This window comes from Gadus macrocephalus, chromosome 2, assembly GCF_031168955.1.
Source record: "Gadus macrocephalus chromosome 2, ASM3116895v1".
NCBI classification, from domain to species: domain Eukaryota; kingdom Metazoa; phylum Chordata; class Actinopteri; order Gadiformes; family Gadidae; genus Gadus; species Gadus macrocephalus.
The window spans coordinates 7,316,414-7,338,675 of record NC_082383.1 but is presented as its reverse complement, the minus strand read 5'-3'; the positions used below and the strand labels follow the sequence as shown (position 1 = coordinate 7,338,675).

The 22,262-nt window shown below is 44.6% G+C and overlaps 1 long non-coding RNA gene across 1 annotated transcript; it reads left to right on the top strand.

Moving 5' to 3' along the window:
• The first annotated feature begins 19 nt into the window (after positions 1-19).
• Positions 20-21,551, top strand: LOC132447455 (uncharacterized). The gene is made up of 4 exons (XR_009523082.1): positions 20-295; positions 1,826-2,000; positions 14,886-15,061; positions 21,084-21,551. It is a non-coding gene; the product is annotated as an uncharacterized LOC132447455 (long non-coding RNA).
• The last annotated feature ends 711 nt before the right edge of the window (positions 21,552-22,262 follow it).

Genomic DNA, 22,262 nt, shown 5'->3' with positions numbered 1-22,262 from the left:
AGTCTGCAGCGGAGTGGTCTGCAGGCTCCACCGAAATAGTCACTCATTCAGTTTGAAATTATTCGAAGTTAGTCCCAATCGAAAGACATAAATAATCAAATAGCGTACGTGATTATGGTGGATGTTTTTAAAATAAACAACACAATCCTTCGTTAAAGGCTGGAAAATAGGCTTAACAACATGTTCTAGCCTATTTTCCAAGCTATTACTGCTGAAACACTTTCCAAATAGTCAACACAATTTGAGGCGTGACACTCAAGGGACACAATTTTCGTCAATTAACAACGGAACTTTGGTAAGACCAATAAACATGAGAGGAACTCTTCCATGGCTCACTCTAGCATCTTTAACATACGACGACTGTCACAGCCCAATATATTTGAGTCATCTTTGGGAGCTTTTGTTCTCGTCGCTGCGAATGTTTTAACCATGTAGAGGGACCTTTCATTGTCCATGTAGTGCTACTGCTTGTGGAGATGCGCACCTCTCACAAAGCCAGCTTCTTCACTTATCAATGAACTTTCCCAATTATAATTGTCTTTACCAAATAAGATAAAATACTTTATTTCTTTGTTTTTCAACAAGCAACGGAAATAGCCAACTACAGTTATGTATAACCAGCACCGACTCCTTTTTGTTGTATAGAAAGACACTACAGCATGTCCGCACGGCTTTAATTAACATTCTATTATTGAATGCTAGCAATTAATTCTCATGAAAAGCCATTTGATAAACACGATTTAAGAGTTTCCCCATGGCGAGCGTTCTATCTCTAGGGGAGGAGATAGGGAGGTGGAAATAGAAGGGGCGCGCGGGCCTCATGTGGCCTCGCAGGCGGGCAGGCCTGCAAGGTGTTCACGTGTTATTGTGTTTGGGAGCAGTGGGAGACTTTTTGAAGTAGCTGTCATCATGTTTTTTCTCAGGGCTTGGCTGTGGTAGTACATGAGAGAGACACAGAGAGAGAGAGACAGCTAGAGAGAGATAGAAAGAGAGAGAGAGGTCCACCAGGAGATAGCGAGAGTGAGCTGGAGAGATAGAGACAGAGTGCGAGAGAGGGAGAGGTCTACCACAAGAGAGGAGAGAGAGAGGACTACAAGGAGAGAGTGAGAGGAGTGAGAGAGAGAGGTCTACCAGGAGAGAGGAGAGAGAGAGAGAGAGAGAGAGGTCTATGAGGAGAGAGGAGAGAGAGAGAGAGAGAGAGAGAGAGAGAGAGAGGTATATGAAGAGAGAGGATAGAGAGAGAGAGAGAGAGAGATTGAGAGGTATACCAGGAGAGAGGAGAGAGAATGCATTATTCAGATGTGTATCACTCTGCTTGTTGAAATAGGGTGTGAAGGCTCATTGAAGGTCATGGAAGCAGCGATGCTGTTGATCCCCGTGCTGTCAACACCATGCGCTGGCCGTCCTCCCGAATCTTTTCCAGCAGGGGGTCATGACCTTTCCGGGATTTATGGAGCAGGAAGGCGGGGGGGGGGGGGGGGGGGGGGATGACGCTGTGAAAATGGAACAAGAAATGAAAATGACCTGAAATATGAATATGCATGATATTTGAAAATAGTTAGAATTAATTAGTTTGATTTGTAAATCTTTTTTTTTACATTGTTTTGTGTATTTGCTTCAGATTGATCAACATATTTGGAAACTGTGTTTGCCATCAAATATTTGATCAATAATGGTTATGATTATGACTATTATCATGATTATAAGTAGTATCAGTAGGATAGTAGTAGTCTGATTTGATAGCAGTAGTCGTAGCAGTAGTAGACGTAGTATGTATCACCATTATTATCACCATCATAATCTTATTTACTGTTGGCCCCCTAAGGTGCGCGTCACAAACGTGTCACACGTTCGGGGTTCCCCCCGTGAGCTGGAGCTGGGCGTCGGGGGGGCACGGCGGAGCCGAGCGTGACAGTCAGGACCACCACCACCACCACAGCATCCCCATAGGGAGGGGGGCATGCCTGCAGAGGCATAACCACTCAGGGACCAGCATGGAGGTATGTGGAGTTGTGTGGAGAGGAGGGGGGGAAGGTGGGATGCAATCAGCCCCTATTACGCTCCAGGTGCTGCAGAAATAAAAGATGGAAACAGCCCTGGGGTGGTATCGCTACGGATCAGAATCCAATTAAACACCGTTAAGCTCTACACCAACCACCAGTCGTAGTCTGTTGACTCATGAAATTAATCTATTGTCGACGCGAAAAAGAATGTGTTTGCGAGAGAGTTGCGCCGCAGCCAGTCAAACCCATGTTGAGCTCGGGCTCCATACCTGGGCGCGCCACCCTGCTGCTCGCTGCGACGCGGGTTGCGATTGATAAATAATGTTTGGCACGTTTTTTTTTTTTGTCAATGGGGATGACAGGAGTAAGGTGCGCGTGTGTAATGAGTCATTCTGGCATTCCTGAAGCAACTTTGGAAAGACGGTCAGAGATATTCTGAGACGTGTGAGGAGTGAGTGTGCACATGCACTGACACACACACACACACACACACACACACACACACACACACACACACACACACACACACACACACACACACACACACACACACACACACACACACACACACACACATACATGCGCAGCTGACACACATATGCTTTGGGCCTACACTTACCTACGGTACTCCGAAGAGCACGCACACACACGTACACATATACTCATATACACACACAGACACAGGCACCCACCCACGCACTCCCAGCCGCAGAGCCCCCAAACTCCCAGCGACAATGTTTTATCACCAAGCAGTTTGTCTCAGAGGTAATTTATGCATGCATAAAACCCATAAGAGGTTAAGGGCTGTTACATACCTGTAATGGCCACTCCAAAATACCCCAAAGATGTAACAAACGAGAGGTGTAAAGTTAAATGTCCTGTGAAATCACGAGGAGGTCTGAAACAAGCTGCCTTTACGGCCCGTATGGGGGAGGGGGGGGGGGGCGGGGAAGGAGGTGGGGGAGACTTCCACAGTCAATTATCCTGGGCACACCCGGATCTCGGCCCAGACATGATCGGGGGTCCGCATCGCAGGTCGGTTTCGCAGATGTTGCCTCCACCGCCGCCGCCACCCCCCCCCCCCCCCTGCCCTCACCTCCATCCCCACCCCGATCCATCCAACCATCCGTCCTCCTCTGACCCTCTGCCCAACCCGGCTGTGAGAACAGCCAGAGATGACTAAACAATTCCAGGGGTCCGTCAAAAGACACAACCCCACCACCTCCATGACTGCCACTACCGACGATCCCGACTCCTCCGACACCTCTTTCCAATACCACCTCCCCCGCAACCCTTCTCCACCACCACCACCACCACCACCACTTACTCCCCCAGCCCCACCACCAGCAGCACCACCATCACCGCTCGCATAACCACCTCCTCCACCACCCCCACTACCCGACCCACCAACTCCTCCACCTCCTCCAACACCACCCCCCCACCACCACTTCCTCCTCCACCACAACCACCAACTCCTCCACCCACCTCCTCCAACACCAGCCCCCACCATCTTCTCCACCACCACCATCTCCTACACAACGACCAACACCACCCCTCCCACCACCAGCTGCTCCTCCACCACCACCACCACCACCACCACCACCACCACCACCACCACCACCACCACCACCACCACCACCTCCTCCTCCACCAGGCTCTCACACCCGGTCCATGGCCTCGGAGACAGCCATGCGTTCCCTCCCTGAGCAGGCCTGCTGCGGGTTCCCAGCCATGGCGCTCGTCCAGCGGCAGTGGGTTCTGTCGCTGATTGTGGCCAGGTGGAGGGCTACAGTTGGGTTGGGGGGAGCTAGCAGGTGGCACCTGCTAGCTCCCTTTAATTGGAGTGCAAACATCTGTTTCAGGGGTAGACAGCAGTGGGGGGGGGGGGGGGGGGGGGTTTGTTTGTTGTTTTGTTTTTTCTCCTCACTGGTTGATACTCGTTTGAGCGATGATGATGTATGGGACAGTTCATTGACGTGCCCAAGGACACTGGGTTCTGCAACAAGTGGATGGAGTTCTCATACTTCTGCGATGGCAACGTATTTATTTTATGCAGTTGTTTCACTCGTTATTTTAATGGTTTTGTCTTCTACTTTTTTTAATTCTCTTGCTGTCCTGTTCTTCCTGCCGTGACATCTGCATTTCCTGTCTGGGATTAATGAAGTACATCCCTTCTCATCTTAAAGAAAGCATATCTAGTTATGCCTTCAGCGGCAATACAATTATTTTGTCTGCAAGTAAAATATCATATCGTCTGCTGGATTTTCCTCATGGCCTTTGAAGAATAACAGCTTTTTAACATTTGTAGTAATGACCAACTCAATGTAATAACGCTGCAGTGAGACTCGAGATTCAAAGTGACATTCACCTATTCTGCTGTGAACTGTGGAAAATTGTCTATTGGCTACAAGTGGTACGGAGATGGTACTCCCCTTTGATCTCGCGCTCTCTCTAATGTAAAGTTATAAGCGTGGTGAAGATGAATACCGAGAGAAATAGAGAGAGAGAGAGGAAGAGAGCGAGAGAGAGAGAGAGAGAGAGAGAGCGAGAGCGCTTCCCACATGCAAAATAATTCTTCCCAGGTACTGTGATGGTCATCCTTAGGGGCTCTGTGGCCGCGGAAGGTAGAAGCCGCATGACCAAATAAAATCGTTATGACACATATTTGGTGCCAGCACCACCTTTGATACATTGAATAGGAGCCACATCCTGCCCACCTATTCTCTGCTATTTCTGTTTGAGCGTAGATTTACCGCATCGACTGAAATTGTTATTTTGCCTTTAATCAAAATCAGAGAGAAATTCAACGAGTGACACATATTTGCTAACGTTAATGGTTGCTTCAATGTTACCTTCTATCTCTGAATTATGATTTGCTTTTCGTTGTTTATTAAGGCTAGTGGTTAAAAAGATCTCATAGCCTCATTAAAAAAAAGACCTATTTTTTGGTTGGGCTTCTTAGAACGATATCTTTTATTAAAAAATCCAACCCAACATGATTCATTCTGATGACTTCCTGAAGGTCACTTTGTAAAAAAGGAAGGTCACAGGCCAGCAGAGAGCAGTGTTGGGGCACTGAACCGCTCACCTGCTATTACAGCCACGCTGTACACAAACAAATTGTGAAACAGTGTTCATTTGCCACAGTATTTTCATCCTGATGTATAAATGCTGAGCTTCCCAGTGCTCAGTGTGGGCGTGTAATTAGGACAAGAATGTGTGAAACTGGAAGAGGAAAACTATCTTCATAATGACTCGAAACACGGAAGAAGCCAGCTCGGCATGCATATTTTATAAACTGTAGTAGACAAGACAATCCGTCTCTGAAGTTCTGGTGAATTATTTTCACCCGTTTTTTTCTTACATATCACATTGGCTGTGGTTATGCATATTCTAATCAGAATCCACTTGATATTTTCTAAACCACGAAGAATAATATCCCACCCATCTGTTGCTTTATTGTTTTCATGTGCATCGTTAAAATAACCCTAGTAATATAAACATTCAGCAGACCCAACTCAAAGATAAGCCTTTAATATTTAAGGGTACTAGGCCCACATATAGGCCAAGTAAATGTAATACAAATCACGACTGTTGTGGATTAATCGAGATTTAAAACACTTAGACTAATTCAAGAGAGAGAGAGAGAAATGAAATCGAGGGGTCCGGAGCAAGAATTGACAAAAGACTTTATCGTGCAGAAAAACAACAACATCGACAACAGCCTGAGTAAGTTTGCAAAGTCACTGTCGTTCACAAACTGCGGCGTCTTTTTATACACACAAACAGAGCAGCTTCTCCTTGAGGTGTCTGCCTCCACTCAGTCATAAATCCATCTTAACCTGAATGGTCAGCAAATAGACAACAAATGGTCAACAAAGATAGCCCAAAACACAAGGCTGAGGTCAGCATGCCTTATCCCCGTAGCGTCCTGCTCCTTTTTAGGGGCACCATCTGTTCTGAACCCAGACACCCAGGCCCCGTGTGTTTCTCCACTATTAGACACACAGATCTCATCACAATCATGGTTCACCACAGAATATACTCCTTAATTTCTACCACACATCCCCCCTTTTTTGTAAGATAAGATCACAACAAAAACATAACAGTCGTTTAGGCCATATTTTGCACTACATTTGATCATCATTAAAAACCTTTAAGCATGTTCAGGAATCTCAACCTGTATAATTCTCAGGATTTTAAACCTGTTTAAGGCAAAAAGATCTATCAAATGTTTAACTAGAATTCACACATAACATAGTATTTTCAGCATGCATTGAAAATTAGCATTTCAGAATATATGACAAAAAATATGAAACTCAGAAAAATGACATTTCAAAAAATGAGTAAATAATAGAAATTAAAAAACTAAGATTGTCAACAAGCTTGCATAGACTTGGATAGCTCTGATTATCGTCATGTACCGGTATACTATATAAACGTGGGGGGTTTGGGCATCGTGGTTGTTGCTTCTGTTTGCAGCCACCAGCCCTGAAACCCATTAGTCCAATGTCCATTTGTTCAAACTGTCCGAAATGGTTGTGGTTCACATGGAGAGGTCGCCAGTTAAGAAAATAGGACCTCCTTCTGATGTCAGATTCTCACAGTTCGGTCTCCTCTCTAGATTCACTCCAATCTATCTCCCCATAGAGCATCCTCTCCCAGTCACCCGACTCCTCTAGGTTGTTCATCGCAAGTGTGAATGATCCATCTGGGGCAGTGTTATTTGGAATGAAGGTACAACCCATTTCACCTATAAGAGCACAAACTCCCCCCTTTTCTGCTAGAAGCCAATCTAACGCCTGTCTGTTCTGCCAAGCCACTCTGTCCTGGCTCACGAATGCTCCATCACTCCACAGTATTGACATGTAGTTCTCTCTAGACTTCTGCTGAGAGCCTAGTAAAAGCTGAACATTTTTAATCGCAGGTGGCTGACATAACATTAGTTTCCCGTCTATATCGAATAGCGTGACATTCCAAATTATGTTACATTGTTCCTCTGTTATACTACCTACATTGCTGGCATTTCCGTTTCCTTCGTCATTTTGAAAGCATTCTAATCCTTCAATTTGAAAATTGGTTTGTGTTGGTCGTGTTACTTCGCCTATTTCTTGTGATAGAGTTATATCAAATTCTCGGCATCTTTTCATGATTACATTCCATGGCATTCCGTCATATTTATCTTCAAGATATTTGTTATGTTGACTCGATCCTAACAGCAGAAAACATTTCATTGAACATATAACATACTTTTTCTGATATGGAATACCTTCTGTTCGTGTTCTATTTAAATTGACCTCTATATCATACTCCTGCTGTGTCCGTTCTTCTAAGCAAAATTCAAACGCTGTAGAGCGGCGACCAATGCTTAACAGTTGTTCGTTCTACAAGAGTCTCTTCAAGAGACATGGATGTTGATGTAAAGATCCTTGTCGCCATAGTTTATTTTTGATTACACAAGGATCTTCTGCTTCTAATGTGAAATTAAACGTTCTGTCTGACACTGCTTTAAAAAATATGAATTCTCTCACGTTCAATTGATAATTTCCGTTGTAGTCCCATGTTCTTCCTGACGTTACTTTTAGACACCATTTCATTGAATCAAATTGGATATGTAATTTACACCGATCTTTCCTATGTGCATGTTCATAATTCTGGCGGAGGGTTAATGCACATAGGTGTTCATCATCCGACATAACAGTATACACAAAGTCATTGATTTGGTCTTGCGGTGGTATCTGAGCATACAAGACTATTTTCCCTTTGTTGTCAACCAGTCCTGAATGATTTTGGGCCGGATTATCCTGTGTTCCTCTCTGGCTCTCTTCAGTTGGCCTACTACCCCCTAATTCCTGGCCCTTCCAGGTTTGTGTTGCCCCAATGGTTTCATCCTTCCTCGGGGTCTGTGCTTGTGCCAGCGGAATCTGGCACAACTCGTAAAGGATCAGAAACAGGTCTCCGTTTTCAGCATCACCATGCTGCTGTATCTCTTGGCTCGACTGGATCTGGTCCTGGGGCAGCTGGTCAGCCCCACGTGTGTCTGCGTCTGGCTCCTCCTCCTCACTCCTCACGTGCAGTGGTTGAGATGATACCACGTGGCACTTCCTTCCACTTGGATGGCTGTTGGTGTTGCGTTGGTGACTTTGTATGGTCCTTCTCTCCTGGGTTTGTTTGTTCCACTTTCTCCTGAAGATTCTGATGTACAAGTGGTCACCCGGCTCCACCCCCCTTGGTGGCTCCTTCTCCAACTCTGGAACTCTGTCTTTCTCCTGTTTAGTAAATAAGCCTGTGTATGCCAGTTAGTTGTCCCATATAGCGTCTTAATTCAGTTTCCAATTGTTCCAATGGAGGTCCTTTGTGAGGCCCTCGAATGACAGATGAAGGCATGGGTCGACCCGTAAACATTTCATGCGGGGTTAGATGCGTCGTTCTGTTAGTTTTTCATACGATAACTCATTAGTGTCAGTCGTAGTGCATTAGTCCTTTAATTTAGTACACAAATTTAATTTTGTTAATCTTTGTCTTAAGCGTCCGATTCCTCTCTCCACCATACCTTGTGGTTTGAGGAATGTAGACACAGCCTAATCTTTGTTTGACATGCAGATGTTAAATCACTTGTTTGATTGTTTTCTGAATAAACGCTGCTCTGTCGCCTGAGCTAATTTGTGACGGAATTCCAAACCTTGGCATGACTTCTCTAGTCAGAACCTTGATTACCGTAACCGCACTTTGGTCTTCTGATGGGACTGCTTCTACCCATCTGTTGAACACTGTTTTTTCAAATATTTCACACTTATTTAGCTGGATGTTAATCATTGTTTGCAAGTATGGTGAAGAAAAACCTTGTTTTCAAATTTTTTCTAATTCTCCTCAATACCTCCCCCCTTGCGCAATGGTCAAAGCCATGCGCAGTAAATGATAAGCAAATCTAATAACGCCGTTGGTGCAACCAACGTCGAAACGTGTAACCTTAAGCATCAGCAAACTGAAACCAATCTTTTGGGAAGGGAAATCGAAACCTGTATGTTCAAATCCAAAGCCCAATATGGGTGGGTTTACCATCAGCCGCCTGAAACCACGCTGTTCCAAAGTCATGCACTAAACCGAAAAAACGTACATGCATTAGTGGCCTTCTATACCACAAAGGAAAAATTAAATAAAATAAAAACGCGACATGCCCCGTTCCAAGACCACTTCTGCTGCCATAGCTGACATATCTGACTCCTGTTCCCCCTCCACCTTTCATCAGCCGGCTTTTCCTATGATGGTTGCAGTCCGTCACTCCATGATCAAGTGAGCCAGTGCTCACAGTGACTCTGCCAAGTAATCGTGACTGTGCCTGAATTAGGTTGTCCCGGGCTTCAAGGTGGGATCTTACCCGTCGTTGGCTAACCAGCCTTCCATACTGGCTTATTGCAGGATGCCGTACCTGGGATACGATCAATCCCCACCTATATGGTGGTATAGATCGCAAAGTGGAGGGATGGAGACAGAGTCATCAGCCGCATCTGCCTTATGCAACCATATGTGTGCGTAATGAATACAAATCAGGGCGACTATAAAACAAAAGATAATTTATCAGAGTTAAAATTATTAAAGTGTTGCAGCAGTATTAGTGGCATTTGAAGGTAAACCCACTACTTCCGAATCCAATTTGACAACATAGCACGTATGACTCCTTCCCAGCAGATGTGGCGTCAACCCACCTACTGTCCTTTACTAGGGAGATGTGAAAGAAAACAAAAATCACAATATTAAAACTTGCATCTTCAATATTGGGCGACTCATTTTTGTCTTAACCATTGCTCAAAATCACAATTCTCTTCATAATACTACCCGATTGCCCTTCACTATCTATTTGAATTGGACGACCTAATTATACCTTTTATTCTACCTATTGCTTGCATTTAGTGTTTTCCATATTTTGATTCACTACTATACCAAACCCAAATCCTCTATGTTGATCTTAACTAGTTTATTCAACACTGAATTGATACATTGTTTCTATTTAGTAATTAACCATATTGTTTTATCTGAAGTATGCTTGTGTATCCCCTTGTGTACTCAGTCACTTGGAGTAGGAGAGGATTCTCCCCTACCTCGGCAGCCCTGACACACACATGAGAAAAGGCTCACACACACCCTTTCTTATTTTATTTTACTTATTTATTTTAAATTACATTTGTCATTGTGTATAACCTAAATTAGAAATTTGGATAACGTTCTATCATACTTATTTGATCTAATTTTTAAGTATTGCCGATTGTTTTTCTAAGTTATAAGATTGCTTTTAATAAATTGTCTATTACTTATCATAATCTCGAAGGAAATATTTTATTTGTGTTGTTATCTTGGCACCCAGACCTCGTCAGGCCCAAGCACCAAAATAACATTCACCTATCCACGCAGAGTCCATGGGTTGGGTCTGCTCCTCGTTTGATGAGTCACTTTACCCTGGCGCCATTGAACCCATTGACTCCTGTGGAGTGTGGTGTGCAGACAATTTTTAACGCTAATTGCTCATGTTTTGGAGTCTAGATAATTATTCCTAAATCCTGTGATCACCATGTAACTTACTCAGGGACACATCAACACTCAGCTAGGAGAGATGGGGATCGAAACAGCAACCCTTTGGTTACTAGACAACTGCTCTACCTCCTGAGCTAAACGACCCCAGCCACCTCTCCGCTGATTTATTACCTCCGGGTCGGTCCGCATCCGCCCTTTTTGCTTTCTATACATTCCTCTCCCTTCTCCAAACACCTTCTCTCTCTGATCCAACCCGTTGTCTCACCAGTGCTCTGTGTACCAAGATGTAATGATATATACCACATGATATTCCGACGCGATGGAGAGTCTCCAAGAGCCACAGAATCACCAATCCCAGCGGTGGTTCTAGGTTTTTTCTAAAACAGTGGACATGGGTTACATACAGGAACCAATTACAGAGTACATCCAAACGCATAAATCATGTATTAGGCACAATGCAAATTCAATCTCTTTCTCTCTGTTGTCTCTCTGTCCAGCCCCCACCTGCGGGTTTTTTCATTACTTACGTTCCTTCTCTCTAACTTTCTTTACTTCTCTTTATCTACTTCCTTTGCTTTCACAAATCTCCATAACCATTTTCACTTTCAGTAATCCTTTCCTTTCCTTTCTGGTTTATTCGTTTTTTGGACACTCTCCAAAACTAGATTTATTAATCTTAAAAAGGCCATCGAAAGATATGAATCTCCCCAAAGAAAATTCTAACCGGAAAGCCTTCTCCAATCTCATCGTCACTTCTCGTTGCCAATCTACACACTCTTCCTCTTCTCTGTCTCACTCTTCACAAATCACTTCATCTGTCCCCTCTAACTCAACTCAATGCTAACTCTTACTCACTCACTCACTCACTCACTCACTCACTCACTCACTCACTCACTCACTCACTCACTCACATATACAACTTAAAATAGGAATTCACCGATTCTCATCCTTGGAGCTGTCATAGGCATTAACTGCGTGTGTTCCGAGAATCCTAAAGTTTTGGTGAATTTACCTGCCAGGGTGAGGTGAGAGGCATAATTTGGACCTACGCAAGTGTAAGTGGCTCCAGTGTGGGCCATCATTGGCGTGCCTCTATAATTTATCAGAACCTGCAGTACTGGTTCCTCATCAGCTTGTTTTGTGATTGCTACAAGCTGACCCTCCCTTGTGTGTTACATTTATTATCTCCTTCATCTAGTGTGACTTCCCCTTTCGATTCTACGTTGCCTTTTAGCAATGGGTGCAATGATACTAATTTGTGCAGCGGTGGCTCAACCTTCAGAGGCAATGGTTGAGCCTTGTTGTTATTAGCTATTATTTCTCCCGCCACTCTCTGTAATGTTCGCCATCTCTCTCCTTCCTCTAAGAACAAAGCTAGCACTAACCTTTCCCTGTCTTTCTTCGCTAAGGCCGTTTTTCCACTTCTGTTATCTATGTAATTCCTTATTACTACCTCCATGTCTCGATACATTATTGGATCAAAAGTCCCTCCCGCGGGCCAAATTGTACCTGATTTAACTGTCCGCTTCTCCCACTTCTCAGAAATTCGTTTGATCTCATTTCTGAGGAGTGGATTATCTCTGCTCAAAACTTCTACCGCTGTTGGTGCCATTTTTAATTATTACTTTATTACCTTATTTATTTTTTCTGAATTACACTATTTATTAATACAATTTATTTGAGTTTGTTCTACTAGTTAGTTTAAATACTTTACTATCTCTAAGCTACAAACGTGAACTCCCCCCAAGCGCTCGTCTCCCTCCTGAAGATTGGAATGTGGCCCCAACACTTTACTGCTACCAATTACCAACTCTGCCTTGCAGGCTCCTGCTCGACCCCTGTGTGTTTGCTCGTGCACGTGCAGTTAGTCAGCGCGGTGATGTCAAAGAGGATTTACACATTTATTCAGTACTTCAACAAATTAACTATTCTCTATCCGTCTAATTTATTTATGATTATCAACTAATTTAAACAAATTAACTATTCTCTGTCCACCTAATTTATTTATGACAGAATCAACAACAACAAAAAATGAACCGGGTCGTAAAAACCTCCGAGGACTTAATCCTAACACGACTTAAATACAGACAATAAGCCGGTTCATACAATTTCTTTATCTTATATTGAAAAATGTCCGAATTGTTTGTAATCAATTACAAATACAAGGTTGACCGAGCGTAGAAACTGGCCTTTTGATTAAAACATGAACAGTCAAGTACTCCAAATCTGAGCTACTCAACCTGAACTTAAAATAAAATCCCTTTTCCCTCATAATGCCAACATCAGAATTAAAATTCACTCAATCGATCCGAGATCAGAAAGCTGTTCAATCGGCCCAAAATAAGAGAAAATTCACTCAGTTGATCCAAGATCAGGAAACTGTTCAATCGGCCCAAAATAAAAGAGAGAGAGTTCACTAAATCGATCCAAGATCAGAAGACTGTTCAATTGGCCCAAAATAAAAGAAACTCACTCAATCGATGTTTCGCACAACCAGTCTATTCCTTCAAAATAATGGCTAATCACATACACACTCGACCAGATTACGAACAAACAAGAGACTCTTCAAAATACCAACTCAAACGGTACTCCAATCAAGAACCTTATCTATTCAAAAGTGCGAGAATCTGCTTTCTCAAAAATGCCAACACCGGAACTAGTCGACATCCCAAGCAGACCTCTAAAATAAAAATGAATTCATCAACGGCAATGAATTCCAATAGACAAGAAACTTATCTATTCAAAAGTGCGAGAATCTGCTTTCTCAAAAATGCCAACACCGGAACTAGTCGACATCCCAAACAGACCTCTAAAATAAAAATGAATTCATCAACGGCAATGAATTCCAACTCAGCTCTCTGAGATTCTCTCAAACATCCAACAGGCACTTCAATCGACCTGCGGACCTGTTACTGTCCTATTGGAACTTTCCCACTAATTCGATCCTCTAGAAAACAGCCACAGGACTTTATAAAAAGTCAATTTAAACAAAACACTGCACTGTCCTTCCTTCCTCCAGAAGACAGCCACAGGATTTGACAGAAGACCTATTTAAACAAAACACCAAAACACCAAATAACAACAACTCGTTTACTCGTTTCAAAATAGGGAATCACAATGCGTCTTGGTCATTTAAAACCACAGCGCCTAGGGCATATGTGCGCGCACACGTCAATCTCTTCCGGAGCTCCCGTCTCTCTCACTCGCTCGTTTATCTATAATTTTAGTTCGTTTGATCAAAGAGACACTTTACCTGCTGCTCGGCGTTCAGACGGGGCAAGAACAGATCAAACGACTCTATCCTATATATGGCAAGACAACTTACCCTTGAGCTCTGGTCGTATGATCCGTTCGCGTCCCGTCCTCTGGCCCGGCAGCTGACGAGTCCCTATTTCATCCTGTTCGTGACGCCAAATTATGTTGTGGATTAATCGAGATTTAAAACACTTAGACTAATTCAAGAGAGAGAGAGAGAAATGAAATCGAGGGGTCCGGAGCAAGAATTGACAAAAGACTTTATCGTGCAGAAAAACAACAACATCGACAACAGCCTGAGTAAGTTTGCAAAGTCACTGTCGTTCACAAACTGCGGCGTCTTTTTATACACACAAACAGAGCAGCTTCTCCTTGAGGTGTCTGCCTCCACTCAGTCATAAATCCATCTTAACCTGAATGGTCAGCAAATAGACAACAAATGGTCAACAAAGATAGCCCAAAACACAAGGCTGAGGTCAGCATGCCTTATCCCCGTAGCGTCCTGCTCCTTTTTAGGGGCACCATCTGTTCTGAACCCAGACACCCAGGCCCCGTGTGTTTCTCCACTATTAGACACACAGATCTCATCACAATCATGGTTCACCACAGAATATACTCCTTAATTTCTACCACACGACATGAAAAAAGAAGATGCAAACATCCGGTTAAACAGTGACGAAATATCAGAACGTTGCTCTGGAATTCAACAGGAAAACAATACAAACACCAGGGCTTCATCCAAAGGAGTGAATAAAGACTTGTGGCAGTTGGTGAGAATAAATCAAAGCTGTAGGTGTCCGACCTTGGCGTACGGGAGCATTCTCCAACTAGGTCAGCAGTCACTTTTACTTGTGGAAAGAAAGTCCAGTTCTCTAGTGGTTTTTCGTTTCTTTTTTTCTCTCTCTCTCTCTCTCTCTCTCTCTCTCTCTCTCTCTCTCTCTCTCTCTCTCTCTCTCTCTCTCTCTCTCTCTCTCTCTCTCTCTCTCTTTTTCTCTCTCCTCTCTGTTCCGCACGTGGACATCTCCCACTCTGGGTAAAGACATCCGCCGCAGTCATGTGTCAGCATGTAGGAGGCTAAATGTTTTTCCTTGTTTTCAGGAGTGGAGGAGAAGGGGGAGGAATTGGAGAATAGATAATCTCAGGGACACCTGTGGCCAGCCACTGTCTCCGTCACAAACAACCGCCTTTGCAAATCAGCGAGGGAACCGGGAGGATACGCCCAGTCAGACGATTGGAACAACAACGGCTCATGATGAAACCTCTCTGCCTAAAAAGTTAGCTGTAGCCATACTTTATATCTCCCTAAACAATTCCTTCTTTGTTTCTATTTGATTTGTTTTTTTTTGGGGGGGGGGGGGGGGGGTGGTTGTCTCCTTGGTCTCTCATTCTGTCTCTCTTTCAAATTCATGACTTTAATATCTAGTTCTCTCTTTCCTTAAATATCTACCCCTCTTGTTGAATATATCTCTTCATTATTTATTCCAACATCGTATGTGTCAAACCAGTGCATGTAGTCATATTTAACACCGCTATTGTTAGAGGGAAGATGGAGGGTCGTAGGGTGAGGTGTGATGAGTTAAGTAATGCGTGCTCCACCAATCTGCTGCTGTCTCTTTCACACACCCACACCCGCAGACACACGCGTGCGTGTGCGCATGCACGTGTGTGGGTGTGCAGGCACACATCTCCTTGAATGCGCCCAGGGGCCTGAGAGACTCAAATTAGATTCAGTCTTCAAATGGGTAATGATGCATAATCCACTTTCTGTGTTCGCGTTTTTTTTGACTTGCTCTGATTACATCTGCAATCTAACAAAATGAGTTGGACGTCACATATCTTTGCATTTAGTGTTCCCCGCTGTATTCGCCACGATGCACATTAGTGGTCTGCTTGGCTGTCTGGGGATACTTTTACCTTCTGAAATGAACAATTATAAATCTCTGCTGAGGAGTGCTGAGTAGGTACAGGTTTTGGATAGTAGTGGTTAAAGGTGTTGGACTCCAAACCAAAAGATTCTGGGCTCAAATCCTGATGTCTGCCCTGCATTCCACCTGTAGTCATCAGGGAGAAAGAGTTCCAAACACCCTACCTGCTCATTAATGACACGCATGTAAATGTACCCCTACTTGCTGCAATTTGCCAAAAGGCTTGCTATATCACTAATTAAATACACAGAGTTTAGGGTTGTTAAATTGTGTGGAAAGGGATTTGAACCCACAATATGTCCTTCCTAAGAGTGATAATCTGGTGAACCAAACAGGCTAATCTCCAATCTTTATCCTCCTTTATAGCTGACCTTTCTATGGTAGGCCTGCTTCCAAACAATATCTTATTTAAGTATACAGTTAAAATGGCATGTGGTACTAACACTGTTACTGGTATTCTTTGTCAACCAAAACTCAGTCTACGTCAATAAGGTTACCCTGCAGTTACCTAGGAAACTGTTTGAAGTGTTTTCATGATGCAGACCACCACATGTTGGATTCAACTGTCTCTTTGTTTGTTGTTCTAAAAGAAAAAAAAATGTAATACTGAAATGGAATGATGTATGTATGTACCAAGGGTACTGAAATGTAATGTAGTGTGACAACAGTTAGATGATTCTTGGCTAAGTTAAAGCAAAATCTTAACTGTAAATCTGGCAAAAACTGGCGTAAATATCCAGTTTTTCAGACATTATGTTCAGCCTATATACTTGGATAGTATGCCACTTTAACTTCATGCACAAATTCAACCATCAGTTATATTGGCACCATAGTTAATTTAATGTGGTTTATCTAGAAAACAAATAAAAAATCTAAGGGAGAATACATTTGGTTTTAATATCAATGAGAGGACCGTGGTACAATTCGATCCATAAATGTTTGGGAACAACAAATGAAAGTGTCAGCCAGAATACTCCAGCCGTAAACCTGCTCTCATGATTATTTTTACCTCTCAGATCCAATAAACAACACATCTAATCATTCCTGAGGTGGTCCTTCAATATTGATGTGCAAAATCCAATTCAATCCAATCTAAAACTAGAAAATCAAAAGTGTCTGGTCGGGAAAGTAATCAGCGGTAGGAGATTTATTTTACAAATCGGAGAGAAACTAATAGTAATAATAATAATAAAAATAATGTAACATTAGCATTTTATGAGTAAGGGCTGTGTACTGCCTTCATTAAAATTGACAACGAGTATAACACCTCCAGTGCACACTTGTCAGAAAGTAATTAAAGATGTTTGTTTGGAATGACTGAGGCACTTTTCATAGTCATCCTTATCTCCAGTACCCCTAAAATATTTTTTATGCTTAATGAACAGTCAGCCCCAACTTTGTAGCTACTCATTATTTGGTAATGTGTTTTGTTGTTAAAGGTGCCGTAGGTAAGACTTAAGAGCAGTAATTTGTTAGAAATGGCATAGCCATCCGTCTGTTATTAGGAAGTCAAACGGCTATGACTTTTTTTTCGGGTTTCGTATCGAAATCGTGCTCTCTTATGTGCGTTTCTCTCTTTCTCTGAAATCGTATCTACAGCAACTTTAAAATAACCCCTTTGGTAACAGAAGATATGGGTAACCTGTTACCATCGGCCCTTATAGCGAGGGGAAGAACCCCCCCCCCACTCGCGCTTACACTGACCACAACCTCATCTATTATTTGGTCCAGGGTAGGAGAAAGGAGAGTGCAGTGGCCAGGGACTTTGACCCCTCGTCAGATGGATATGGGTTCGGTTCCCATTGTCTGCCACCCACCCATAGGCAATGGCGTCCTTGAGCGAGACGCCTAACCCATGACCTGCTTCTTAATGGCGTGTGTGTCTTGGATTGGTCCGCTGACCTAAACCACACCCAAATCCGACGCAGAACCAAAGAAAGTTCAGGACTGCGTCGAAGCGTCTCCGTGGTCATTGCATTGCGTCACACAACACCATAGTCCATGCAAGCATGTACCTTTCAACAAAGCCCTTTCCCTCTGTGTCTCTGATCCGAGAGGGCTCCTTCCTTCCTGTCTCTCCCCTCTCCGTTAAGTTGAAGACTTACAACCTTGTCACTCATCCCTGCGGTAATCACACCGGGGCATGATTACCGCAGCGCTCGGTGCGACGGAGACATCTCTGTTGTGACTTAGGAGCCCCTGTATGGCTCCATTAAAGCAGCGCCATACATCTTCCCTGTAGCAGGGGCGCTGCCCGGGGACCGCGGCTACGGCATCCAGGGGAAGCATAGTGACGTGCAACACTGCATCATGTGTGAACACCATCAACACCAGGACTCACCTCTCTTTTATCCTTTCTTTTCCTTTGTTTTCTGATGTAGAGGTGGAAGAGGTTTCCGGGGGGTGGGGGTGGGGGGGGGAGGAGGGGGTGATGGGGCAAGGATTGACTGAGTCACAGGGGCGGAGGTGCTGATGATTTGATCTCTTCCCCTCTCCTCTTCACACGAGACAAAAGACACCACTGGGACCTCAACCACCCCCTCCTTCATCTCCAAACCCTCCTCCTCTACCTTCTCCACCCTCCTCTTCCCTCCTGCTGCTCCCCGAGACGCATGAATCATCTGTGACAGGGCCCCTCCCTATTGGTGTTTCCTGGCGTTGAATTATCTACCCGGGTAAGGAACCTTGATCAATTAGTCAATCGCTCAACAGGGCCCTCAATTAACGGGGCGATTCCCCGATGCTACTCCACTCCTCACACTGCCTCTTTCCAGCGCTGCCAATTAGGCCGATCTCAGGGAGAGAGACATAGGGAGAGAGAGGGAGAGAGAGAGAGAGAGAGAGAGAGAGAGAGAGAGAGAGAGAGAGAGAGAGAGGGAGAGAGAGAGAAGGAGGGAGATGGAAGACATAGAGAGAGAGAGAGAGAGAGAGAGAGAGAGAGAGAGAGAGAAGGAGGGAGATGGAAGACAGAGAGAGAGAGACATTGGGAGACAGATGGAGAGAGAAGAGGAAGAAAGAACAGAGAACGATTGAGATAGAGAGAAGGGGGCTAGAGAGAAGAAGGGAGGTTGAAGGAGAGAGAGAGAGAGAGAGAGAGAGAGAGAGAGAGAAAGATATAGAGAGATGGATAGAGAGAAAGAGGGAGGTGGAAGACGGATAGAGAGAAGGAGGATGGTGGATGGAGAGAGAGAGAGAGAGATGGATAGAAAGTGAGAGGCAGAGCGGGAGGAGAGGTGTTGGTTAACTATACCTGGGGCTTCATCTAGAAACACGTCTGTGAGGCTGAAAATAAGAGGAGAGGGAAAGAGGGGACGGACCCCCCCCCCCCTCCACACACACACACACACACACACACACACACACACACACACACACACACACACACACACACACACACACACACACACACACACACACACACACACGCACACATACACACACACACACTCACCACACCTCTCCTCAGAGTTATGTGCTCAGGGATGCTGTTGCAGAATTGATTTCTTTTTTTTTTCTTTTCTCTATATTCTTTTCTTTCCTTTTTTTTCCATCCTCACAAATTCAAAGAGTAACTGCCAATCACCTGAATTGGCAGGTCGGAGGCACTCCAGAGTCTGAGCCCCGCCGAACGCAAGGAGAGGAGAAGAAGCCGGGGCTAAAAGGAGACGTCTGCGGGTTCAAACGGAATACAGATTGGCATTGGGATGTGTTGTGGGGAGCCCCCAGGGCGCCATGGCAACAAGCCCCCCCCCCCCCCCCCCCCCCCATACCTCGAGTCCACTCCAATAGGCCGGGGCATGTGTCAGAGGGGACTGTGGGGCGTGAGGCTCACTGTAATTGGAGCAATCTGTTCCCTCTGCCCAAAGCTGCTGGGACCGCTACATGTTTGAATGCTTAACCCTGGCGAAGACGTCCTGCGTTTCCCAGTGCGGCCACCGGTGCGCCGCGGCCCCGTGCTCATCTTCTTTTTTGGGGGGGGGGGGGGGATAAGAAAAGGTCCCATCTCTGAACAGCGTCCTCGCTGGAACCCGAGGTGCACTCTGACATTTCTACTTAAGAGCTCCTCAACGACTCCACATCTCGTCAGGAAACAAAAGAGCTTCTGCTCAATCCTGTTTTCTGGTGAATTATACTGTGTGCTCGGTGTGTGTGCGTGGGTGCGTATGTGTGTGCGTGTTGTGTGTGCTGTGCATGCTCATATGTTTGCCTGCGTGTGTCTGTGTGTGTTTCTGTATGTGTGTGTGTGTGTAGCATGTGCATAGAAGCCTTCAGGATTCAATCATTGTACATGCACGACGACTAGCTAGGAGGGTAGTGCTTCTGTAGCTGGCGGCGCCTTGTTACAATAAACCTGACCTCAAAAGGGAAAGATCACTGCACCCCAGAGTTGTCGCAGAACAGTCTCAGAATACCGAGCTGCAGCAATTGGCATTTCAATTTCCTGTAGTATTTTGTTTCAGTATAACGTAGCATTGAACTCATTGAACCCTTCGCTCTGGCTCACAACCTTTCCCGTCATGTGGTACCCCTTCTGTACAGCGCCTGAGGAGTGTACAGCTAGAAACTACCTTGTATCATTATTGGGGTTTAAAGTCTATAAAAATTATTATTATATAATTTTATTGTAATTATCATGAAATTGTACCATTATATAGGTATCATTAATAGTAAGAACATTAATAATGTTAAGGGTTATTAGAATAAATGTCACTTTAAAATCACTATAAAGGCTGTCGCTGACGAAAGAATCAAATACGAATCAGCCTTCCGATATTTATTTTGATGAACCCGAGAAAACGTCATTGCGCAAAACGCCTTCCCCGTGAGCCATTTAACATCCTGTTCTTCAACTGTGTTTCCGTCCCGGACATAAATAGTTGAGTGTGAATCAAATAATAAACCATAACTCAGAGTGCGGGGTGTTTCAGACATGAATGACCTGAAATTGGCATTATTTATGGGATTTCATTGTCACTTGCACTGGTGTGCACTCAGCGGAGCGCTGACAATATGAGAGCGGCCATCGGTTGGGGGGAGCGACCCCGAGCTGGTCCTTGCAGGAGTGCTAACTCGTGTCGTAGAACAAGCGTGTACCTCCCAGGGCATCGGGGAGGCGGAGCTGGGGGGGGGGTGGGGGGGATGGGATGGGGGGTAGGATACTGCAACTGCCGCACCATCTAAATCCTCCCATGTATATGAAAGTTGATGGACTCCAATCAAAGCCACTGGGGCAGATGCATTACATTTTCTGGCTCATTGAAATCCCCCCCCTCCCCCCTCCCCCCTCCCTATTTCTCTCTCTCTCTCTCTCTCTCTCTCTCTCTCTCTCTCTCTCTCTCTCTCTCTCTCTCTCTCTCATTCTTTTTTTCAGATTAGCCACGCCGTGTTGCAGGGGTGAGCAGGAGTGTGTAGCCCAACTCAGGGGAGGACAAGACAAGAGAAGAGCCTTCTCCAAATCCTCAGGTCTAGTTGCTGAGAAGGTAACCCCAGTGGGGGTGGTGGAGGTGCACAACCTATGACAGATTTGTCCTGCACTTTGTGGTGTTACTTCGTGGTTCTCTCAGCGGACACAGGCAGGTAACTTCACAGTCTACTTCTCCGCGATCGTTTTTTTCCCACCGCTAGCAGCCCGGTGAGAAATAAAAAATACTTCATGGATGGAAAAGTTGTGTCGGTGGTTGTCCCAAAATCCCAACTGCTGACAAATTGACGTCAAAAATCCAATTTAATTTGGATAAAGATGCTTAGCAATAATCTATGTCTCCCTTTTGAACACATCTTATTAGTTGGAGGTCTTCCTGCTGTGGCATAAAGGTGATGAAATGTCTCTTTTAAAGGGGACATATTATACCACCAGGTGTGAGTGTGATTAGCCTTACAAGCCGTTTCGAAAATCAGTCCCATATGACATCACGAGTGGGCGTGTCCTCCTAGATCTGTGCTGGATAGATCAGTCTACCAGCCTACCCAGTGGACTGAAGCAAACGTTACTCATCTATCCAGCACAGATCTAGGAGGACACGCCCACTCGTGATGTCATATGGGGCTGATTTTCGAAACGGCTTGTAAGGCTAATCACACTCACACCTGGTGGTATAATATGTCCCCTTTAAGAGGGAAATATATAGGAGCGGGGGATCTTTGTAAAGTCCTCCATCTTTAGCCTCTGCTTTGGGAAATAAGTGATGGGATGAACCCACCCAATGAACCCACGGCCCCAGCACCTCTCTAGTCCTGCATGTGACCTGATCACTGCCTCTTAATATATATAAAATATAGATCTGATGAATGCTACCAATCACGACTCAGCTCGTGTTCATTGCCCTAGAACTTATCCGCAAGTCTTTGCAAGGGTCTAGAAAATTATTATTTATTTCCTGCCCGAAACGCATTTCTATTTCCACCCCACTTAATGCCGATGATTACCTAATGACCGGAGGAATATGCAAACCGTAATGATGTTTAATAATAACAGTACACGGATGCAGCAGCGTGTACGTATTACCTCTTTCTTCAAGGCTGCGATGCTATTGTGGTCCTATCGTGTTTC